The sequence below is a fragment of the Coffea eugenioides genome, chromosome 5, assembly GCF_003713205.1.
Source record: "Coffea eugenioides isolate CCC68of chromosome 5, Ceug_1.0, whole genome shotgun sequence".
In the NCBI taxonomy this organism is placed as follows: domain Eukaryota; kingdom Viridiplantae; phylum Streptophyta; class Magnoliopsida; order Gentianales; family Rubiaceae; genus Coffea; species Coffea eugenioides.
This window is the reverse complement of record NC_040039.1, coordinates 39,641,410-39,647,966: the sequence shown is the minus strand read 5'-3', so window position 1 is coordinate 39,647,966 and position 6,557 is coordinate 39,641,410.

Genomic DNA, 6,557 nt, shown 5'->3' with positions numbered 1-6,557 from the left:
TCAATAGCTTTGCGTCTGCCGTACCAAACCTTTTTATAAGAGACATCCACCTTCAAAACTTCCTTAACATGGTTTACTATATTCTTTACTTTAAACCCAGGATCATCTTCAATGCTACGAACTATGTGTCTAGCAATAACCGAAGATGTAAGACTAGCATTGCTATTACTCATCAAATCACCAACACAATTATGGTCGTTGACCCATTTGGTTATTTGCCACAATCCATGAGTCTTTTTTTTCACTGCTCGGACACACCAGTCGCATGGAGGATACGATACGTTGGCCACAGTGGTGGTGCTCCTTTCAAATGCAGATTTACATTTAGCAACCCAAGTATTACTCTTGCGCTCAACAACACTGAACTCCCTATTATGATTGATAGACCATATTCTAATAGCCCTGCTCAGCTGTTGTTTGCTCTCAAATCTCATATGTAGACATATGTGATTATTATCCTCACTAAATGTCACAATACGCTCCAACTCACTTTCATCAGTGAGTTGGTCGTCATCATCTATATTTCCAAGGTTAGAGAAGAATTCGAATCCTCGTGAAACATACGAAAGGTTGGCAAATGCAGCAAAGGGCTGTTGGTTCCCAAGATCCTGGTGGACTCCACGTCTTTCATTTTCGCCATCTGAGTCACTCTCTGACACATCTACCGACTCAGATTCTTCCACATCTTCTACATCATTTTCCAAATCATCATCTACCAATGTGTTACAATGACTTGGACCGGCAGTCGAATCGAAGCCATAAGAAGGCACATGATTCGGCGATACGGGGTCTCTAAAACTTTGAATCGAGTCAAGGCCTTGAACATATTCAACATTCGTCCTTAAGTCTGACGTGAACCGTGGCTCTACCACGTCCCTAACACAATCCCCATGTGATCGTTGTGATACCGATGCTGTCTCTAGTACCACTGTACTAGAGTAGGATCGATACCTAGTTGGATCCATGCATGCATGGACAAGCGACATCATCGGACCAATATTGGTAGTTGGTGGAATGAATGTGCTACTGACTCGAGGATTTTGGACTATTTCCTCATTCTCGATATAAAGTTCAGCGATGTATGGGACAATTTCGTTCCAGACATCATACATTAACTCCAGAGTTTCATCATCCACCACTGGAGAGACATTATAAGAAGTACGGCCACAAGGTTGGCGGAGAAATAAATTCAACTTGAACAGCCCCCTATTGACCCCCATGTATTCATAAATTCTATCCACCAGCTCATCATATCCAATTCTATGCCGTAATGAGAATGTACGGTTGGAAGTACGAGGCAAATAACAAATTGACCCATCTTCATAGTATATTTTACCTCCCCAATAAAGAGATACTCGCAGAAGTCTTTCTATAGACATATCAAAGAAAACAATCCCTATGTTGGAAAAAATAAATTAGAATCAGTAGTACAAAACTATGTAAAGTGTATTAATGTAGTAAGTCACCAATTTTTGTAAAGTTTATTAATCTGGTAATTCAATCATTTAAGTACCTATAAACTAATTAAGAATTCGTAGTTACTCAACTACTTATAATAAAAACAACATATTATATACCACATAAGAAAGAAAGGTTAACAATTATTATTTGTAGTGAAATACAAAATAAGAATGAACAACAATAGTAGTTTATTTTTTTTGTTATTGATACTACTAATAATTGATTAATCAATTTCTCTATTTTGTTATTATATATTTGAAAAGTTAAATTTCTTAAATGACATTGAATTCAACATTTGGGAAAAAAATCTTTTACTCACATACATTTTTTTTGTATAAAATATTGACTTACGAAATTAAGAAATAAACAAATTTTGACTAATCTAGTCTACTTATTTAAACAATTGTTTATAGGGGTTTTTTTGCATTTAAATAGTTTATAGGGGTTTTTTTGCATTTAACCCTTGATCAAACAATTATTTCGTGATTATTTTTCTTATAGAGTACAAGATATAATTTACGATAAATGCAAAAATAAAGATCCAGCATAATAATCATTTCCAAATTTTATTTGTTTATTGTAATTTATTATTCATAATAGATATATATATTTTTTGAAAAAATTACTTTTTATTATATATATTTTGAAAAATATATATATTTATTATGATTAACAAATACACATTGTCATTACTTTTTTAAAAAAAAAATTTGATAGAATCTCCCCTTAAAAGTCTAATTACTTTTTTTAATGCTCACAAGAGCTTAGGGAAGGTTATTATTATGAAAAATTGGAAGTTTTATGGATGAAATGGAAAATTAGGGTTTCGGTGAGAAGAGGGAAGAGGAAATCTGGAAACTGAGGAACCGAGCCCTCGGTTTCAGACATATTGCGAACCGATCCGAGCACGGATCGGTTCGCAATAGTCCTCGGATCCGACAAGCCTCGGATCCGTCTCACCAGGAACACAGACGATCCCTCGGATCCAGGCGGGTTTACTTGAATCCGAGCTCGTATCTTATGGATCCGGGGTCGGATTCGTCTGGATTGATTTCGATCCGACCTCGGATCTTTCTTCCTCTGCACTAATTGCAGAAACTGCGATTTTCCAAACTTTTTGTCCCTTTTCCAAACTAATTGTCAGACTAAGCATGGCAAGCTAATGCGAGCCAAACCGAAAGAACAAGAAGGATTAATAAATTGCCAAAACAGAACAGCCACCTCAATTCAGCAAAACCAAAAATCCTGTTGAAACAACAAACAAACTGACAAACAAAAAAAACACATAAATTCATACCTCTTATGCCAAATTGGGAGGGAGGGGGGGAGATGCACGGATTCCAGACTGCTTGGCAGAAATGAGACAGCTTGGTTTCAGCGGACAGCTTCCGACGACAAAGATGTGAGGGATTTCGTCTACAATGGCAATGGCGGAGAACTGAGATGCTTGGAGCACTGACTACCTCAGCAAAGGAGACGAGAAAGTGACCTCCAATTTCTGCCGGCTACGAGACATTTGAATTGGGAAGAACAAGACTGAGTATCTCGCATTTGTGAAATGCGAGGTAAGGTAGCTCGCATTTCACAAATGCGAGCTACCTGTTGGCTGTTTTCTTTTCCGCACATCATTTCTCATCTTTTAAAAGGTACACTAACCTCGCATTTGTGAAATGCGATGTCAGTGAACTCGCATTTCACAAATGCGAAGACCCTAATGCTAGAACCAAACTCAAAAATTGCCCCCCTTGTAGAATAACTTATTTTTTCCATCACCATTTTAGAATTTTCCCCTACAATAGGGCAAGAAGCTGAAGTGAGATTGCTTGGACCTGTGCATGTGGCACTCTACATTTCACAATAAGAAGCTCCATAACACACAGATTAGACATTCTTATTCAAACTTCAGTGGTAGCCCTCAACTGGCCATGATGTAAGCTTACTGTTTCTTGACAATCTTGATGGCAAAGTAATGGAATTGCAACTTCAACTGCCAAGTGTTGGATTATGATATGAATTGAACGAGCAATACTAGTCTTAACTCTTAAATGGTAACAAAAACTTGAGCAGTGGTTTAAAATTTCATCCCTTGGAAGATTTCACATCAATCAGGCTTTAGGACTGGAAATTGATCAAGGAGTCATTCAATTTTGTAGTTCATGAATTCGGAATCTAACTCTTTGGTGCAAGTCAAGTGTATGTTTCTAAAAGAACAAGATAGGCTATAACAATTGATAAAGGTCTAAAATGCACATAACTTTGAAAAATTAGATTCTACTAATAATGTATATGTTACAATAATAATTCGCAGCATTCTGAAACTTTTGTTGTCATCAATCCTCTTTCTTGCTAATAGATTCATTCGTAGTTCACTGTTTGATTATAGCTCGCATTCCTTCCAGAGAAAATAGGTACTGCAGAATTCCAAATCTCAATGACTATTTTAACAGATACATCATGTCAGTGGCATATTAAACTCTACATGAAAGTGAGATCACTTCTTTTTAAACTCTCATCAAAGTAGTTTAGCGAAAGGATACAGTCCATATGATCAAGAGATGATGATAGTTTTAAATTTAGCTACAAGCAATGCAAACTTGCAACTAATAAACAAACAGTAAAGCATTTAACAAGTGCAGCACTCACAGATATTAAGCAAGAGTAGTTGAAGAAGAATCATTTCTGGAGAAATTTCCAAAAAGATGATGAATTTTAAAAAATTTCTGCTAATGAGGCGTTTTAAGTGTAGAATTCTGTCATGGGGTCTTTGCATTCAGCAAATGCGAACTCTTGAGCTCGCATTTGCTGAATGCGAAGTCACTTTAAATTTTCAACCCACAAAATCCAAAAAAAAAAAGGAAAACCAAACTTCGCATTTGTCAAATGCGAGGTCTGGTACCTCACAATTGATATAGACAATGCAGAAAATACAAAGTATTTCACACTTGCCAGCTTCACGCATCAAATGAATTCATCTACATTCAAAAAGTATCGGAAATCAAAAGGAAGAAAATATGTCCAACAACTTCTTCACCATTTAAATGAAGCATTGCATCAGTGAATATACGAAATAAAATAGAAAATCTGTATAAAATTGGACAGCGGCAAATGGGTCCAAGATAAAGCTGTAGCAATGCCACCCTCCCTGGCTTTTGGACCTCGTCTTGCAGATTTCCAGCAAGATGTGTAGCGCAAATGCGAGCTTCAACTCGGACCTCTTGGGCACAGCCAAATCAATCCAAAATCCCTCTAGTTCAGCTGTAGTACAATGGGATTGGCTTTTGCAAGGATTTTGCTGGCTAAGTGTCATCAGTTTTTGGTTCATCTGCCTGTTCCCAATTTTTACCGGCGGCAGTGAAGGGTGTTGAATGTGTTGGTTGTTGGGTCTGCGAAAGAACGACAGAGGTGGTTTATTTATGCGAGGTCTTCCAGCTCATTTTTTGCTTTTCTTTGTTAAACGATTCTTTCTGCAGCTCGCATTCTATGAGTGCGAGCTCCAAGAGCTCGCATTCCTCAAATGCGAATAGCATAATCTTAGAATTGCACCAACAGATAACCCCTTTTGTAGAATAAATTTTTTTTTTTCATAATAACTTTAGAATTTATCCTCAAAACTTCTAGATACATGCGATGATGTTGATACCACTATAGAGTGCTGCAACAGAATTTGCCGGAATGCCTTATCAGTTGCAGCTAAAAAACTATCTTTTGACAATTATAGTATGAAAACATTGAGTAACAATCCTATTTTGCCTGATGAATCAACAATTATAAGGGACTGTTCCAATATCGTGCTTTGATGGCTTGCCAGTAAGCTTAATCCTTCTTCTGCAAACAGAATACTCAGAGGACTTTCTAGCTGTCGCTTAAACAAAGGTAACTAGGAAAAACAATAAGAAATGCACCTTGCATTTTTATGATTTGCATGATAAACTTTGATAATTCATCTAAAGCAAGAGTATCCTGATCTTATTTTCATCCAACTCTACGATTAGCCTGCCCACTGCTATTTCTGGATATTGCTGAAATTTCTAAAGAATGTGGTGATCAAGTGAATAACGAGACATCTTGCTGCAATGCCATGGAGAGTTATATGTCTCACAAGAGCAAAGCCTTATTACAAACTTGCAAGCAGTAAACTGTGCTTCCTTGCTGGGTATGAAGCTGTAGAGTGCTAACATATGCAGCAATGTGTATAGCCTCTGTCATATAACGCTGAAGGACTTCTCAAATATATGAATTTAGGTCACTTTTCCGAACATTACTTATGGGATTTTTTTCCTTCCATAAATTTGTGAATTATCACGGTGTGCAAGCTGCTGAAAACTAATTTCCTTCACCAATTGACTCCAAAAGTAATAATTTGAATAGATAGTCCGATGTCATATATAACATTTATCTTTCTCTTTATGTTTTGATCTATAAGATATCAGACTTGTTCTTTACAAAAATTAATTTAGCAATGAATATCAATTTTGTCTTACCTTTGATTAGTTCACCACTTATATTTTCCAGAATCTAGTTGCCTCTTGCCTAGCCTGCATTTGGATGTAACATTTAATGGAAGTTCAGGAATTGGATTTATTTGTGATCTCAATGACAACATTGTAGCTCCTTGGCCTTCTGGTCCTTTTGTTTCTGCTTCTTCCTGCAATAAAACTAGCACAAGTACGCAAGCAGTTTCTTTTCTTTGTTTGTTGGATAATATAATAATGTCCTCTACAGCTGATGGCTTGTTATCTTGAGACTTCAGCCAGCTATTTGAGAAATTCTCTTCTTTTTCTTGTTTTTTTCCCCGTTCCTTTCATCTCTCACTGCATTTGACTTCCTATGTTGCAGGTAGTATACTTCCTGAGATTCCCACAGCAACATCTGCTGATGTTCTATTAACAATAGCAGGTCCTTTATGGAAATGAATCAATTAAGTTCACTAAATAGAGTAATCCCTTTTTTTAGCAGATATTATCCTTCTTTCTACGTCATCTGGCACTAAAAGATGATCCATTGACCCCTTAAAACAACGAAAAAAATGGATGTCCTGACATTGTGAGATTTGTTAATCACTTTAATCAGAAGAATAATTTTAGGTGAATCACTGA